The sequence below is a fragment of the Triturus cristatus genome, chromosome 11 (assembly GCF_964204655.1).
Source record: "Triturus cristatus chromosome 11, aTriCri1.1, whole genome shotgun sequence".
Taxonomy (NCBI): domain Eukaryota; kingdom Metazoa; phylum Chordata; class Amphibia; order Caudata; family Salamandridae; genus Triturus; species Triturus cristatus.
The window spans coordinates 79,561,245-79,580,674 of NC_140594.1; positions in this window are offsets into that span (position 1 = coordinate 79,561,245).

Genomic DNA, 19,430 nt, shown 5'->3' on the forward strand with positions numbered 1-19,430 from the left:
TCATCGAAAGAAGGAACGCTCCGGTGGCGCAATGTCCTTGTAAATATGTCCCCTTGTTTAAGCGAAGGGTTAATTAGGGTTGTCCAGTATGGCGCAGCATCTTTTCCGTATCCTTTCTCGGTGAGCCAGGAAATGTGTAGAAGAGGTGATTGGAACTCTGACTTGGAGATTGTGTCCAAGTGTGACCAGGACCACTGGTAGCTCGGCGGTCAATCCTCTGGGAATATGGATTTTGGCTGAAATGATTGCTCAATTTACTTCACTTTCTCTGCGAAGGGGAAGCAAGTTCTTCACATCCAGAAGCTCTTGCGAAGAGTGCGAAGACTGAGCTGGTGGAGGGGTGGGAGTTTGATTGATTGATTGATTGATTGATTGATTGATAGATGTTATCGAAAAGTAGCTTTTGGGGATTATTAGAGCATCAAGCATGGAATTAATATGGCTAGATTTAGCTTTGAAGATGTTTAATTTGTAGTTTCTCACTTCAAATGTACCATCAATTTGGTGACACATTCCAAGTTCCTAGAGTGTTAGGAGACTTTCCACAATGCAAAACTGGTGTTGGCGTAGTGTCAGTCGCAATCTCTCCGAACAGTCCAGATTCTGTTGCGATGTTGGAGAAACCTCTCCCGCCTTTACAGAGAGCTCTAAATATTGTTTACTTTTTACTGGCAACTTTTTGTAGATAAAACTGTTCACACTTAAATGGAAAATCTGTCACCCAAACTCCTAATCAAGTTTTAAGTCCTCTGTGGGCTTGTGGCTCCTTTGGGTAAAAGTCTATTTGTGTCATTGTGTATTTTTGGCTCGCCTCCTGGAAAGCGCATGTGGCATCAGACCCTTCAGTGTGTTGTGCTCCCTTAGTGGTAAGAGCTGGTCAGGGTCCTGGAGTTCATCATGTGTGCCCTCTGATTGTGAGGCCAAGCTGGATCTCTGCCCTGGGATATTGTGTTGAACTGTGTGGCTTTCATTTTTCCATTGAGGGGACTGTCAATTCCCTTAAGTCCCGCCCCTAGTTCATTACTCGTGCAACTTGTCTTTCATTTCTTTGACGTGCAGTGGTTGGGAAGCCTCACTCTGTGTAATGGAAGGCCTTGACTTCCTTCTGTTTGTAAGCGTGTGGGTGGCGGGCACTAGAAGGGCCATGAAGCAAACTCATGGGTATGAAGAGGTCCCTCCCAATGAGTGAATGGACAACATAGTGCGTCACCGGAGTGCATTACTATTATGTGGGTTACCATACTCTTGGAGTATGTTCCTGTTGGTCCCCTTGGGTGGCGGTGTTTACACAGCCTAGTGGTGATGCATTAACCGCAGTCGTACATGGTGATGGACTGCATTGTCAGAGCTTGTCTGCCATGACACATAGAGCGAGTGTGCGGTTGGCCATGTGGATGGATGGTCCAGCCTGAAGTCCTCTTCTGGAAGCTGACGGTTGTGAGCGGGAGCCGGAGGAGGACAAAGGACTCTAGGAGGCCATTGCTCCATGTGTGCCCCTGGTTGGACCCTGCTCTGAAAGATACTCTAGGATGAGACATGGCACAGACATCTCTCAAGAGCTGCACAATCGGAGCAGAGACGGAGACAATTGTGGAAGTTAATCTCAGGAGTCTGATCTCCAACCACTCTGATAGACCAAGCGGGCTCGGATCCATGAGGGCGATGGTGCCTTGGAATCCAGGAGAGGGACAGTAGGTGGGTAGGCCTGCTGGTTGATGATGTAGGTCCAGCAGCCATGTGGGTCAACCTGAGCATCATCCAACCCCCATACCCGATCCCTAATCACATTGCCTAAACATGTGGTATGTGGAGACTGGATCCAGATCTAGACAACTGTGCAACTCAATCTTTGTAGATTCCCAGAGGGAGGGAAGAGGAAGGCCACTCCCTCACAATTGAGATATAGGTTTTCCACTTTCCAGTGATGTCGGGATCTTTAATTTCTAGCAAGGAGGTGCTGAAACCTAGAGGAGAGGCCAGGAGAAAGGGCATCCTTGGGAGGTTGGCCTAAGAAGTAACATAGGGAATACAGGTACGGCCTTGATCCAAGAGCGCTTGTCTCTTGTGTATGTAGGAAGAAGTGAGAAGCCCCCTCTGAGTGTGATACCCCTGTGGGTTTGTGTCTAGCATCACTACAGACCAGTTCGGAAAGCTCGGCGTGGGCTAAGGCCTCATCTCCCAAAGGTAAACACCAACGTTGAGGGAGAGCATGCAATGCCCACTGCTGTACCTCTCTTTACGAAGGAGTTTTGAAAAGTGAGATTTGTGTCTGTGACAGCAATTAACCCCTTCCCCGCTCATGACGGAACCACTCCGTCATGAGCCACGGTTGCGCTGTGCTCATGACGGAGTGGTTCCGTCATGCTGCGGCCGTTGGCGGCCGCTCCGCCCACGCGGCGCACATTCCCCGCCTGTGCGGGCGATTAGCGCAGTGGGCAGAGACGTGACGGAACCACTCCGTCATGAGCACAGCTCAACCGTGGCTCGTGACAGAGTGGTTCCGTCACGAGCACAGCGCCACCGCACCTGCCCCCAAACCCCCCCAGCGCCGCGGCGGAATTCCTGCCACGGCGAAGGGGTTAAGGGAGAAGGTGTTTACACAGGTCATGAATTTTCACACATCTGGATGGAGGTATTGGAGTGTAGGGACCTCTCGTCTACAGTTAAGAATGTGAGGGTGGCCTGTCGCCAGGTTTGAATCATGGATAGGTACACACTTGAGTGCTGTTTTTACTCCCACAAGTGAAAACAGGTGTTTTCCACGACAGTCTTGCCAAAGACTAAACTCGGCTAGATGTATTGGTGGACCAGAAAGCAGAAATGAAAGATTTTCGACTGGTTGGCCATCCACCAATGCAAGAACTACAATTACAGTGTTTTTAGGGGCGGACAAAGATTCTACCTTTTTTTGCAGTAACACTCTCCTCCAAATTAGGCATAACATGAGATGCTCGGTTTAGAATCAGATATACTAGTCACAAAAATGCTAGCTAAGCTGCTGTGAAACATGCATTGGTACAGATCACCATTTCTACATAAAATTGATATTTTGTGTCGCAGGTAAACCTCACTTGGTATTGTTGACCAAGGAACAACCAAAGCCTGAGGCTACTGTGCTGGGCTTGGAAACTGTGTCTTGATAAACTGCACACAGATTTCTGCAGCCAGTGCATTAGCCCACTCTTCTACATTCCCTTGTTGGGAGATACAAGGCCCCCACTCAGTGGAGCAGCATGCTTTGCAGCATTTACAGGCTGGCAGGGGAAAGGGAAAGCAGAGCAGCCTTCATATGCAGACATATCCAGGCCACCCTGGAAGATCCCAGAGGGAGACCCTCGCGTGAAAGATCCTTGGAGAACACCCATTTCTTGTGTGCTGGAGTTTACCTAGATTTGTCTATTTAAAAACCTCGGAGGGTGGGTTACTGGGTGGGCAGCAGCGGTGAATCAGGCCCCGAGGGTAGTGGGCCAGTGAGGCAGCTCCACCCCAATATTGTCTCACACTTTCTGACCTTTCCCATATGCCCTTCTTAGAACCTAGAATGGTGGCAAACAGGTTTGATGAATTTTGGTTGACTGAAGTGTTAGTTTTCTACTTAAATGGTGAAACCTATCAAATAAAAACAGAAAACAAAAGTTAGGTAGGCGTGCACCCTTTCCTCTTTAAGATAAGTCATTGAGATTTCCACAGGAAAATTCCACATGTGCCATAAGCATTTACAAAGCGCCGCTCTTGGGGATTGAGATGTTCAACAAATAGAGTGTTTAACAGCCAATGGGGCGGTGCCTACCGAGACGTTAAAGGGCAGGCTGTGAAGCCTACTCTGATAGGCTGTGTCTTCATCCAATGGCCCTTCAAAGTTGGAGGGAAACAAACCTGCATCAATCTGATTGGTCACGTTAAACAACTTCTACTGCAATCTAAATTATAAAAGATTAAGAATTGTAAATGTATTCTGATTGGCCGGTGTGTCCCTGTGTCATGGGTGGCCAGTGGCCATGCTCGGTTCTGTCTTTTACCACTGGCGACCCAGAACCTGGCATCTAATTGCATTCCAGACGGATAGCCAAGTTACACTGTTTGTAAACTTTACTCTCCAAAGGTGTTGGGGGTGGTTAAGCCGTCACCTCAGGAGGTACTAGAAAATTTGGAACACAGACACTGATTGGCACAAATAATTACATGCAATAAACTACCAGTCCAGCAATATCTTATAAAAAGACGAAGGAATCTATTAGAGGGAGCGAGGGGTTTTATGTGAAATCTGGAAGAAAGAAGTCTGGCTGGATGGGGGAAGGCCTCTGCGTGGTCACACGCGAGTCTCCATTAGAGTGCATATGTAGCTGACCAGTGGGCTGGATAGCTGGGTGCATTAAAGTGTGTAGTGCAATGTGTGGATGGATAAACGGATGGTGACTGAAGCGTGTGAAAGTGCGCGGGATGGATGGCTGAACTGTTGCATGAAGGGTGGATGCATGGTTGGAGTGTTCTGTGGAAGGGGATGGATGGATGGCCGGGTCACTTGTTGTCTAAAAGCGGCTGGAGGCTGGCTTGATGTTGGCGTCTCAGATAAGGCCGTGACCTCAGCGCTGCAGGTCGAACTAGCCCTGCCTGTTCTGTTCCTGTAATCCCCTGTCCAACCCTAATTATAGGGTGGCATGTTTTCCTCTGTCTCAGGTGACGCTGCGTGTGCTTCGTTCTGACCATCTTTCCTTCTCGCGGGGCTGTTCCCTCCCAAACCATCATCTTCGGAGGAAATGTTTTCTCAGTCATGGGTTCACCACATTCTTCCTTCCCCTGCAAGTCAAGCGCTCCTGCCTGTCCCACCCCCTCACCGGAGCGCAGTCCCGAAGTGTCATGGTAGGATCACGTGGTTGTGCCAGTGTCACGTGACGCTTGCAGTGCGCCCTCGTGCTGCAGCTGAACTGAACACAGCGTGCCTGTCTCACCCCCGCAGTGCCCTGTCACACTGTCATTTTAGGATCAACGGTTTGTCTCAGTTTCAGGTGATGTTTACAATGCCCCCCCCACCCCCTTGCTGCACGTCAAACACGGCCTGTCTCTCACGCACATGCCAGTGTGTGTGGGGCCAGCGAGGGGGACTGTTCCCTAAGCACAAGTTCCAGCAGGTGCAGTGGCACCAGGGCCCACTGAAGCCTGATTATTGCTGTATTTTATAATTCAAACAACAGCCAAGGGTGCCATCTAACTTCTTGCACAAGGACCCATGACACACTCACTGCGCTACTGTGCACAAGCCCTTTGGTATGCAACGCTCTGCTACATTTTTGTTATTGTGCACTTTATACATTTATTTGCAGTTTTCAGGAGCATGAACCAGCCACAAATGGGGCACAAGGAGCGCTATAAAGGTACCGGATGCCCAATGAAATTATCATAGAAGTGAATGAAATAGCCAGGAAATATATACCTGAGATTCAAGGAGCCAACAAATCGGTGTCTAGGAACATATGAAACACACGTATCACCTCATTACAAGGGCCCCACTTATTTTGATGGGGTGACCCGCCGGCCTCTTCGGAATTATGAGCCCAGGGTGAACACCACATATCAGGTGCATTTCACCTGGACATGTCTGATGCTGAAGGCTCTAAACTCCAAAGAGAAATGGGGAATTACCAGAGGGAATTGGTGTGGACCTCTCGGTTCCGCCAGTAATTCTCTAATTCTAAGGTGGCCCTCGGGATTCCACTGATAGCGGGGAATTCCGTCCCATCAAGGTATTTATGACCCCGTTACAGGTAACCCCAGTGGGCAAGGAGCTCTCAGAGTTACCAATTCTACATCTAGACCTCACATTGAGACCCTTGGACTACAGATAGAGAATAAAGAATGTACTTTATTGTTGTTAAGACAGCCTTCAATCTAATTTATAGACCTCCTGAGTCCAAATAGGACTTCATGTAAGAAATCTCAGACCTCATCACCTCTGTTTCGGTTCAGCATACACACCTTAGTTCCTCAGCGATGCAACCTCCATAGATATTCTTACAGGAACAATGAAATACTCCTCCACACCCAAAACATCAAGCAACTCATCACTGAAACCATTCACTCCAAAAGCACTCTTGATCTCATCATGATGGCCTCCAAGACTCCAATAATACCAGACTGGACTGACTATTTTGCCATGCCCTTATCCATCCTTCAAGCCACAACAAAGACCTCTGGTCAACTGAAGCAAAGAACAGATATTGAAAACTATCCCGGAAAAATCTCTTGGATTTCAGCACACCTCTTTAAACACAATACTCCAAAGCTGAATCTTGGTTCTCTCAAGAACTCGAAAAAACACAAAGTGACTACTTCACCCAACTTAAAACATTCCACCCGCCATTCAGGTCTCTAATCGACACAGCCAGAGCAACCTTCTTCCTACAATACCACCATCAAAAAAGTGACACTAGAAACAAGACACTTTTCAAGGTAGTCAAGCACTATGTCAGTCTACTCCGCAGCCCACCAAACCCTCAATCAGTCGACAGGTACAATGCGATCTACTACTTCATTGAGAAGATAAAATTGTCACATCACCAGCACCAAAAAGACACCACCATTGCCGTCAGCCATTCAAACTCATCGTGTAAACCAAACTCGCCAACACCCTTAACTCCCTCAAGGCAATCTTCTCTGAAGACATCCTATCAATATCCATCGTAAAAAACTCTCTAAGATGATGACCTCATACCCATCCTCAACATCATCGACTCCTCACGCAGCCAAGCAGCTTTCCCAAGTGACTTGACGATAACACAGATCCTTCACCTATTGAAAATCCACCCAAGATCCAGACAATGTTACCAGCAATCCCTCCCCTATTACCAAACAACACTTTATCAGAAAAACTTATATGGAAAACAGTCACCATTCATCTACGGGATCAGATCAAGAACAGCCTTCTGCAGGTCTATCAAACCAGCGACAGATAATGATGGAGAAAGGAGGCTTCTTCTCTTTAGGTAGTCAACTCCGCCATCCTAATAAACAGCAAAAATGACTTCTTCCTCCTGATCCTATTTGAGTCTCAGTGGCTTTTGACATAGTCAACAACCAAGCACTGATCCACAGCCTGGAAACATTCCTGGGCCTCTTGGACATGGTTTATCTCTGTCAAGACTGGTTTTATCGGAAACAGCATGATCCCGGAAGCCCAACTTCTGATAGCATGCCAGAATATTGTTATCAAAAATATCTTCTGACAGAAATATCAAATCATAAATATTGTTTACAAAAATATTGTCCAATTGGGTATGGAGTTTCTGTTATTAAGTTCAATGGGATTCTATTTTTTGTAAACGATATTTACGACACAATATTTCTATCAGATTATATCTTGGTCACAATAGTCTGGTACCCCAACTCGGTTTCCAGATGCCCAGAGGATTGGAATATCCAGACGAGGGAAGGGTATGTGGGGAAGCAAATCTAGAAAGACAAACGAGAGATGAATTACACAACTGTCAGGAAGCGATAAACCAGAATTAATGCTAAGGCTGGTGTGTTTTTCTAGTTTGTACTCTCCTTGAAGACAAATAGGTGCAACAACATGTAAATATTTATGTATGACAGACACGTTTCTAGGTATGGTGTGCTGATGGTACACTGAGATAAGTTGTAATTACCGTATCTCATCATCTACATTACGTGGTCTGCTACTGTTGTTCTAGAACTGTTTTTCTGGTACTTTGGTAACTGTTATGGGGATCAGAATTAGGGTACCTGTTAGAACTGGGGGTCTCTAGTTGGCAGAGGTAGGTACCTTTGACCAAATAGGGACCCTTGCTTCTAGTCAGGGTAAGGGGGAAGAGACTGAGGAGAAGTACTGCCCAAGTGTGTCTAGGGCTGGCCTGCAGTTTGCTCTTTCTACTGAGGAGAGGACCAAGGGACTTTGCTGTGTGCTGTGTCCCCTCTGCTTGAAGAAAGACTTTGCTGAGTGCTGTGTCCAAATGAAGAGAAGTCTCCAAGGGCCTGAGAAGAGCTGGCCTCCTGTTTCTGAAGTCTCAGGCACAAAAGGACTTCACCCCCAGCTTCCCTGAACTTTCTTGCTGGGAGTTCCAGTCTGCCAGGAGGGCCTGTAACTATGTGTGAGGCCTTTCTGCTGTTGGGAGATGGAAGCGCGACGCAACGAGGGAGAAGCGTGCTACCGCCACAGAGGGTGCCGTCGCATCCCCGGAGAAGCATGTCGCAGGGTCGTCGCATCGCTGAGGAAGTGCACCGCCGCTGATTGCCGCCGCAACACCGGAGAAGCGTGTCGCCGTCACCGAGGGTGTCGTCGCATCACCGGAGAAGTGTGTCGCAGGTCCTGTCGTGGCTCAGAAAACCACCGAGTTCACCGCACGGCCGTCGGCGTGCACGCATTGCCTCCACATTGTCGCGTCGCAACAGAGACGCCATTTGGTCGCATCGCACCGGATCGTCGCAACGCATCGAGGTGCCATCTTGTCGCATCGGAACCAGAGCGCAGGAAGAATCGACGCATCGCCTTCTCTGTGCCCCTTTTGTTTGCTTTGCGTTACGCATCCCAGGTACTTTGAGACTAAAATGTCGCATTTATCATCTACTAGTTTATTTTTGCAACAACTCTTTTTAAAGACATTCTACTGAGTTTCTGTATGTTGGGTTTTTGTCGCTTTGGTCTTGTTTAGTTTAGATAAAGATATTTTATTTTTCTAAACTGGTGTGGTGTTTTCACTGTGTTACTGTGAGTGTTGGTACAAATACTTTACACATTGCCTTTGGAATAAGCCTGTCTGCTCGTTCCAAGCTACCAAGGGGGTGAGCAGGGGTTATCTAAAGTGTGTATCCCCCTTACTCTGACCAGAAGCAAGGGTCCCTATTTGGTCAAAGGTACCTACCTCTGCCAACTAGAGACACCCAGGTCTAACAGCACCAGAATTCATTATCTGGATGTATCAATCTGCCTCACGAGTCAATTTGAAGTATTAGCTTCTAAGACACTGAACCAAGTATGCACACCTTCTACAAGGCTAGAGGACAACTCTGGGGCATCCGTGGTCAGAGGAAGAATCATGGAGCCCAAAGTCTTGTGCCAAGAAACAAAGACAACTGATGCCCAAAGTTAGAGAGTACATACCTTGGTGCTTGACTGCAATATTACCATGGTTTCAGGATCTTCAACATGCCCCTCTGCCATAGCTATGCCTGTCACCTTTACCCTGACTCCAACAGATTTCACAATGGGTGAGTGCTGCTCCCTGCATCTCCTGTCTTCTGAGTGCTCTGCTGGGTGCTGATTGACCAGGCTTCTGATCTGGAGATTATGACTTCACTGACATCTCCTCCCAGGGGTCCATCCCGGGCGGACAAGTAAGGAGTTCAAAGTTTAAAGGTGTAGACTCTACTGGGACTATTAAGGTCCTTCCCCCACACCGCTGTCCTCATCTATTCGCCCCTCTTCTCTCTGGCTATACTAGCGTTGAATAGTTATATGCACCTAAAATATCACTAGTGGCTTAGCAGTGCCTCAAGGTATTTTGGCCTCTGTTATACTTAAGTGGACTATATTTACATGTACTTACTGGGGGCTTAATAGTGCTACTAGTGGTGGGGCCCCTATGACACTGGGGTAGGTTCTCACCAAAATTAATTTTCCTGCCCTTGAAACACGTTCACATGAAGAATAATGACCAACTAAAGCCTCCTTGAATCAGAATAACAGTAAAGAGTGGGATGCTCCCAAAATCTGACCCAGCTGAGTTCAAGTTATACTAGCTTGTATTGTGGTGTGTATACACTGCCTGTAGAGTTGTCTCGCACGCTTTCTTTGCAATCTGCTTCATGCGGTAGATGCTGCTATACGTTCTGCACCATGTCTGGCGCACACTCACCAGGTCTCACATGCATCACCAAAACCTAAAGCTCAGTTAAGACTCCGCAACCAACAACTTTGTTGATTCATGCTTGCACTGGAAGATTGTGTAACTACCTGCTTGACCTATTGTAGAGTACTTTACCCCTCTAACAAGAGGAAGAAAGCACTACAGAAAAGTCTGAATCAAATACAGACGCTTGTGTTCCGATGTCAGCCGTGCTAAATTTGAGCCAGTGGTTTCCGGTGCTCAGCACTGGCCCTTAACTGTCAACACAGGCGCTTGTGACAGTCTGCCACAAGGTGGTGCTGTCTGGCTAATTTAGAGATGACCACAACAACAGTTTATTATTACTTCAATATACATTAAAAACGACGTTTACCTGCTGCTCAAGACAATCTTATAGCTTTGGGGGCCATGAATAGTCTGAATTTTCACAGGTGTAGGTGTGTGATGGTTAGTAGTTGTGTTGTTACTTTCAATGGCAGTATGCCAGGAGTGAATGTGTGGTACAAGCTGCAGTGGCCTCCTGACAGGAGCTCTGGCACTTATCTTTTTACAAACTAAGTACTGAATGTTGATGATGCAAAATGTGTGTATTTTCAGCCGCATACCTCCATGCTATGTACACGGTATAACCATCACTGTAGTAATATCACCAGTATAAGTTTTGTGTTAACATCACTGTATTAACTCTGCCAGTAACTGAGGTAGTAACATGATGGCACATGTAACTCCTTAGTGGAGACAGCAGACTGCATGGGCCTGAAAAGGGTACCCATTGTCAACTGGGCCATAAACATAGGATACCATAAAAGTACTCCACATATGGAAAACAGAGGGGTCATACCAGAGTAGAAGGAACGCAGGTCTGTGTCTGTCTGCGGACCTAAAGTCCATGACAATAAAGGCTCAATGGGCCCACGGCCCATGCCAGTCTCATATCTCACCAACTGGCACCAACTCATCCAGATGGGAGCCTCAGGTTCTTGCAGAGCACCCCATAGATCTATCCTCTCACCCATCACCCACCAACCTAACTTGCCAACAGCAGCATCAAGATACATCAATATGCCAATGACATTCCACTGTGCCTAAAAATCACCTTGTTCGTGACATTCAACGGCTACAAACTTGGTTAGACATAATTCAGAATTGGATGTCAATCATCTACCTAGAGCTCAAACCAACAAAGGCAGAGATCCAACTGCTTGACAAAAGCACCAAAAACAACCACAAATCCATTCTTGGCTATCCGATATGAGCTGACAGTCAATGTAAAATCACTTGGATTTATTCTCAACACAAGCCTGTCCTTTAATGAGCACATGACCAAGAAAAGATAGAACAACACCAGCTCACATTCCTGAAAAAAGTGGAACACTTTCTGCCCGAAACTGACTTTATAGCATCAGTTCAGCCTAAGTCCTCTCTCAGCTGGTAGGAGGCAATGTTCTGCTTAACAGCCTCCCAACACCACACTGCCCCTTGAAAGGGACAATACTTGCCACAGAATTCCACATGAAAAGCCTGAAAAAGTTAGACCACATCACATTACCGAAGCAACTATTAGGATTCTCTGTCCAAGCTTACATTATAATCTGTATTAACTATGAAGCCATCAATAGTGACACCTCTGCACACCAAGCCACGAAAATAACCATCTCCGGTGCTCAGTTCCAAACCAGGAGGCGGGACACCACTGGACTGGAAAGAAAGATGTACAAGAAAGGGGGGTTTCTCCAGTGATGCAAGCACAAACTGGACCAGTATCTCCAGCAACATTAAACCTGCTCCTACCCTTCTGCAATTCAAAAAGAAACTGAAGTAAAGCCTCCTCAAAGAAACTACCACCCTACACGAGCAACCTGTAAAGGGGACCGGTCACCCCTCGAACAGCCTACCTCTTACTAATGGTCACAACCCGTAATTGAGGGTTCACACCCAGGCCTCAGTGCTCTGACGCTCGCCCGGTACTTTGTGCTGTGCAAATACTGCTACATACATATATGCATACATACATACATACATGCTTACATACCTACGTTTATACATGCTAAGCTGCAACTGAAGGGATGTAAAGAGGGAAATGAGCTGAAGAAACAAGACATTGCCACTGGGTCTGGCGTTGACTCTCCGCCTTTTGGCTTTGCCAATGTTTGCTTGTTTTGTTATGGTTTTTGCAAAACGTTATTGTTGGGAAATCCCCCGGTCCCTATCAATCCAAAAACAACGATTTGACTAAAAGCAAAATAATTTTTGATCTCAAAAAGCACACATTGCCACAGTTTTCTCTGCCACTGAAGGGAACTACTTTATACATGGATGTGCTGCTTGTGAAAAGGCAGTATGCTGTCACTCTCAGTGAAGTTAGCCAATGGCTGGAATGAGCTGACCCATTGTGCTATGCTGTGTGCTGCAGTGCAAGGAAGGAAACTGTGAATAGTCCAATAACAGATCAATGGATGAAAAGGGTGGCTGAAAGCCCATAGAAGCAGTAGCGTAGCTGAGCCTTATGCCGCCCATGGCGGCGCCTGCGTTTGCCGCCTGCAGCGGGCGAATGATAGAGTGGGTGGGTGGGGGGGTGCTGGTGTTTTCCGTGGCGGGTGGAGACCGCTGCCCCCCCTTGCTATGCCACTGCATATAAGTATATTATGCATCTCATTTTAGTAAAATCAAAAGGTCTTGGCTGATTCCAGTCCTAAAATGAGGAAGGCTTGCTAACATAGCAGGGTTTTGGGATGGTATCTGGGCTTGGTGTTTTGGGACCAGACGCATTGAGGGTCCCTCAGTTAGCTTTGTAGGGAAAGATGACATCTGCCTTGGAGTTTCTAACCCGGCAGCACATGTAAAAAGGGAATTTAAGAGCTTAGGTGTATCAAATGTGACCAAGTGTCCCAGATTTGCTGGAATAGTCTTGGTTTTTCGTTTCAGGATCTTATCATCTGCCCCTGCAGATTTCACTAAATTCAGATCATGTCCTTATTTTTAGACAGGGTCGACTGAGCACAGAGGGAGGCACACATCTATGCATAGAATGCAGGATTAGCTGCCATCGTTTTCAGAAAGAAAAGGAAAGAAAGATGATACTCTGTTTAAAAGGTACATTTAATTTATTCCCCATAGTGCCCCATTGTCTGTGTTTTCCATGTGGCGGGCGCTGTCTTTCAAGTCTTTCTGTGCCCCTCGGGCCAACGTGAAATTGTAGTCCTACCTCTATGTTTGCAAAATATCCTGCTTTTCGACTTTCACACTCTTGTCGCCCTAGGTGTATCGCCCACAGTATTTCTCTTTGATAATGTTTCTGTTGTATAATTAAAAAGCCACATTGGAACGTGAAAAGAGCCGGGTACCATTTCACCTTATGGAAGTGCTGTTTATATGCACACAGGGACTTTCAAGTACAACTGTTCAAACATGATTTACAGAGTTTCATGAAAGAGAAACCTCCGACTATGTGGGCTGAGATTAGCAAGACTTGTAATACTGTGCGTAGAGATTTTATATACAATTTGCATATAATTCCATGATCACAAAGAGTTAAGGTGACAGGTCTCTTGGGCCCAGATATACAAACATTTCACGCAACGCAGCGGAGGACATGATATTGCTGTGCTGCGTTGCGTGAATTGGGGCTTGTGGAACTGCTCAATATAGTCAAAGAAATGGCGCAGTTCTGCTCCCTCCTTGCGCCGGCGCAGTTTGAGCTGCCGTGCGCCAATGCAGGCACCCAGGGGCCTGCGTTATGGGCAAGATCGTTTTTGTGCAAGAAGGTGTACCTTCCTGAAAAAAAAAATATCCTTGGAGGCTTTCTCAGAAAGCAGCATATGTGCCAAGAAGAAAAAACGAGGATCAATAAAGGTACGTGTCCTTGTTACGCCAGCCTCGGGTAGGTGCACCATTCTGGCGCAACATCACGTCTACCCCTCTTTGTAAATACAGGTTTGTGTCAAAATCCATAGGTGGATGTACAGGAACGAACTACACAACGAATACTGAAGAACAGGAGTACTTCCGTACTCAAAAAGGGCTGAGAGGAACTCCGAAAGAGGAGAACACCCTCCCTTGTTTCTTAACACAAGTCCACGAAAAGGTACTCCCCTCCAGAGGGGAGTACCTTTTCGTGGACTAGGGATGTACAGGAACGACCATGAACCATCCATAGAACTCCTCCCTGACGTAAAGTAACTCAAGGCAGCATTACCTTGCATCGGGGAGCTTTCGCGATTTTAGCAGTAAGTGGATACGCAATAGATATCTCTGCGAGCTCCCTACATTGAAATACCAATCTGTCTCTCGAGCACAGCACTATGCCGATAAATTGCAAATGTATAAGTAATATTATTATATTTCAGAATCTAAAACCTCGTAGTCATAGTCATGGAATTAGTAGTGATTATTCATTAATTTTTGCTAGACCCACGCCATAGTGTGGATTTTTCCATTGAACCTTTTTAACAAATGGGAACACTGGACGTGAAGGTTATGCAGCGAACGATGATCCCAACAGAGGACTTTCTATCATAATTTCAATGGGCTAGATCAGAAGATCGCAGAAGAATGTCGAGGAGGAAGATTGTCAGAAAGGGGTGCGGCGCAACCATCGGTATTCCAGAGAGGTCAACTATCCTGTCCTGATTCCTGTCCTGAAGTCTTCGTCTCCTGACGTATCCCAAGGGATCCTCACCAGCCCTTTGGTCAGGGGGTTCGTCTTTCACACCATCCCTGGTAATTATAATTTCTCGTTATTTGCAGATGTTCTTTTCTCTCTGTCCTCTCCCTTTCTGAGCATTGATTATTGTTAGAGTCCGAGGTAAATGTTGATTGGATTTAATGAATTGCATTTTTCTCTCCTATGAATGATGGTGACTGCACTGTAATTTTGAGATGGTTCTCATACATTTAATTTAGATAAAGATTTAAAACGTACTTGAGTCTGTGGTTATTTACTTTAAAAGAATAGTTAGAGTAATGTTAATTATCACCATCAACGTCTTGATCAGTGAAAGGTTAGTTAGGATTATTAAATAACTAATCCTGGATATTGTGAAAACATATAAAAGCTTTGACTAACCAAGCGGTTTACTCGAAAGTGTGTTTATGGGCCCAGGTGAGTAGATGGTAGTAGAGTATCTGTTGTTGGTGGACCGCTGGATCACACCCTTGGCCAAAAACTGAGATCAAACTGCAATTAGATGTCTTCCAGTGAACCATGACTGCCCTTCACTCATGTACTGGGGTCTGCCCAGGCTCAGGGGTGTGCTATGTCATGCAAAAAGATAAAGCTGTTCTTTTATTATCTCAATTCTTTATTAAATGTTTTCAAAGTTAAACAAACAATGATCATCAATCAAATGCCGTCATATAAACATAAAGTGCCAATGATACATTATAAGATATGAGCAAAAACAATAACAGAAGAATACAATTTAAATAAAGAACATAAGAAAAAATATCACAAGTACCATATAGAAGGGGTTCTTCACCACCTGGTTGACTTTCTGTTTGTGTGCAAAGTTGACTCCGGGGATCGTAGAGCGTCGACAACGTCTTTTGCGAGGGTGGCTCCAGGTGAGGGTATGATGCTAGTAGCCAGGAATGAGAGGAACTTGCCACCAGTCTGGTATCTTACAGATTTGATTCGGACATAGTGCAACAGGAATTCAGTTTACTCTGAACCAAGGGTGGGCCATTTAGATGGTCAGAGGCTGTTCCTGAGCAGAAAGTCCACGTTGAGTTACTTGCACTAACTCTTGGGGCAGCTTCCCTTGCACTACGGTGGTCCGCGTGAGCAGTTGTTCCCCAGACAAAGCAGGGCTTACGCAAAAGCAATGCTTTTCATGACTGGATGAAAGGGTCATGGATTCTCCGGTGCTACTGAGTTTGCAATAGGTCATCAACCGGGGACCGGAAGTGAGCAGAGAGCCACAAATTCCATATGGCAGAGTGTGTTTAGGTGCCAACTTGGGGCACACACGAGGGGCCAGCTGAATGGAGGCGAAGTGAGCCAGGCTCAGACTAGAACTTCCTGAAGCTGCTGCCCATCTCACCTCCAGTACAGGCCCAGGTTGATCCCCTACAAGCATGAGCACTGGGTTCTGGTCACATAGCTGGTCAGTGGTGCAGGGACTCAACGGACATAGGGTCACATGCATTCCCCCCTGGGGTGTTTAAATCTGAACACTATATGTGTAGCTCATTGTACAGAGTTGTCTGAATGAAGATCCTGATTTCCTCTCTTGTTAAACTGAAGGCTTCCGGGAGACCGCAGCCTGAGATGGAAATAGGAAATCAGTGTAGAGTGGCGCAAGCGATGGCATTGGCTGTGAATAAACTAAACAGGAAATATGTGTTAAGATCTTGGGAGATCAGGAAGCCCAACTGACCAAGAGCTAAAAGTGGCCACGTTCTCACGTCAAGTGGAAATGAGAGAAGTTGCAATCAATCCAAGATAAGTAAGGCCTTCAGAGATTGGAACAGATTCACGGGGAAGGCCCATGACCATAGGGAGGGCATCTCAATGGAGTTGATGACTGAGATCAAAACAACCCCAGGGTGAGGGCACTCTTGGTTTATTCAAGGGTCTGTTATTCAGATTTGCATTCCTATTGCCCTTCTGTGTCATTTCTGGAGGGATCCAACCAGCTGTTGTTGGCTTTGGGTGGTGAATCAGCAGGGAAGATCAGGGGCAGCAATCCTGGGTAGAGAAGTGTCTTATGGGTTTCAGATTCCTGGTGTCTGAGATGTGGCAATGTGGCATGAATGCCTGCGTCGGGCACAAACGACACGGCCAGGTCTGCCCTGTTGAAGCCATTAGACAATAACTGAGCGATGGCGCTCCTGGTACTCACTGATCAGATGCAAAGACACTTTCTCACTCTACAGCCATCACGAAGAAGTTAATGGTGGTCTGTGGCATGGATCAAATGTGGCTTGGCATTCCTTCTTTCAGGATAGGAGCTGCGTCTGACCCATGTGCACCATGATTGGGACAGTACAAGGAAAATCGGGAGGTGGCATTCAAAGAAATCTTTGAGTAACATGGGCCTGATTACAAGTAAAGACAGGAAAAAGCACAAGTCCATGGCAGATAAATCCTGTGATGAGCCTGGGAACCTCGGCTTGCCACTGGGGGCTCCTAGGAATCTTTCCTCCTGACATTAACACAATGTTTTTTTTCTTTATAATGGCAGTCATTTCCAATGACCTGTATTGATAGACAAGATATGCGTGAAGAGGACTCAGGGCTGTAGGTGTAGTTGTCAGCCACATACAGAGATACCACCGATTCACCCCCTATATCAGCGGTTGTCCAGCCACCCATCCTGGTGGCCAGAGTAATAAGGTCAGAAGAGGACTTTTCTCCAAAATAAGTTTAATAAAATTGTTTTAAGAGTGACGATCAGTTGTGACCTGTTTAAAGCCAAAAGTACGTACAACCTCTAGATTGTGTCATGTCCTGTCGTTAGTGGCGTGATTCAGAGGAGGGGGATAAGGGAAAATGTGCCAAAGAAGTGAATATCCCCTGGGGTAGTATACTCACCCTACCTGTAGGTTGGTACATGAGTGACATCCCCAGGAGAGGAGCCTCCTGTGGTAAATATTCTTTTTACCGAAACTGAATTTCATACGGAATCTTTAAAAATAAAGTAAAATAGCTCCGAATAACAAGAGGCAGAATCCGTGGTATAAGAGGTTTCTAAATGGGCTTTATTCCATCCAAAATGGCCGACTCGAGTCGCGGCCTTCAGGTTCCGTCACCACGAGGGTTCAGGAAGTGAAGTACAATACTTTATTGACAAGAAGTAACTTTTATAGGTCATACATTTACAATGAAACAAGTGCAAAAAGGCGTAACAATTGATAAGATAAATTAACATAGTGATACGTAATTGAAACTAGGCGTAATAAGGAGCAAAAAGAAACATGATTGGCTCTCATTATCTTACATAGGTGGATCTATACGATAATACTTAACATGGATGCGTGCGCAGCAGCATGACGTGTGATTGACGTGCAACTAGGGGGTGAAGGGGACTTGACATTTAGCTCTACATGTGGAGACGAGAAGTCTAGGGGGTCATGTCAACCTAATCCCAAATCATATCTAACATCCTATGTTTAGAGAACTATGTTATCCACAAGGAAGGACTCTCGGACAGAATCTATTCTATACTAACTGTATGTGCGTGTACAAGCGTCTAAGTGTCTATATGAGAAGCGAGGGGCAGAAAACTTTCCATGGCAACAGGGCTATGAATCACTTGCAGGAGGACGGAAAGGCTGAGTCCTTTGCTTGTGAGCTAAAGGAAATGTTTACCTAAATCACTAGACAGGAATGCATCGGCTGAAGAGCAAAATAGATAATTCGAAGGTGAAATACAGCTTCTTGGCAGGCAGGCGAAAACTGGCCGAGGCAGGCACCGTTAGCTGCACAGGGAGTAGGACAAAGTTCATGGATACAGATGCGAGCTCAAGCTGAAACTGTCAGAGACAGAGAGCAGGGAAAGGCTTTGAGGAAAGAATCGGGCCTACTTGCCTGAACTGTAAAAATGGAGTACCTTAGCCATATAAAGTCGGTGGCTTTTCATACTTAGGAATTGAATATCCAGCCCATTGATGGCGGATCTGACAGAGAACATGTCGACGGTAGACACACATATGTTTGCGTCTTGGAAACTGGAACTGGAGGGAACATACATGTACTTGTGACATGCACATAGAATCGTTGGGGTCCAAGATAGGGGACATAACTGATCAGGAAAATCCACATTTCCACATTCCCTCCTTGTCCCCTACTTGCCCTTCAAGAGATATCAATCTTCATTATTCCATCGATTTGCTCATGGAGCATCATTTCTTCTTCCTTCTTTTTCCGGCATTTTGAACGAGAACTTTGATATGGAATGCATGATGTGGCACACAGACCACAAATCGCTGGTCCACATTGCAGGCATAAACAACAACTGAAGAGCATAAGAAGGCCAATACCTAGGAAGGATAGAACTCTCCATCCCCAGGCTGATATCACACTCCAAAACCACCCGGACCACGTCCAAGTGCCTGGATTCTCGTGTATCTGGCTTACAATCTTATGAAGGCGTGTTATAGCTTTATATACAGATGGCGAATTTTCTGGTATGAATATGCAGCAGCTGGATCCGATGACCCTGCAAGCTCCGCCCCTATCGGCCAGGATGACGTCAAGGACAAGACGATTCTGGAGAACAACAATTCTCATCACTGATTGTTCCTCTGTCAGATTGCCTAGGGCGGTTATAGTCTCGTTTACTACAGCTTCAAGAGTCTTGGTGAGTCTGCGTATCAGCTTACTATTTGATATTGTACCTATATAGGGAAAGATACCTTTATTGAAATCTACATACTTGTCCCATGCCGTCTCAGTATAATCGACAACTGGGAGATCTCTACGCTCTCTTTTGTGTACTAAATGAACATTTCGATAATAATCAGGGGGAGCTAGGAAAACAGGTGGCAAAAGGAATGCTATGTAACAGGTACCATCCCAATCTAGAGGCAGACGCATATATGCCGTCTGACCACATATAAAGTAAGAAT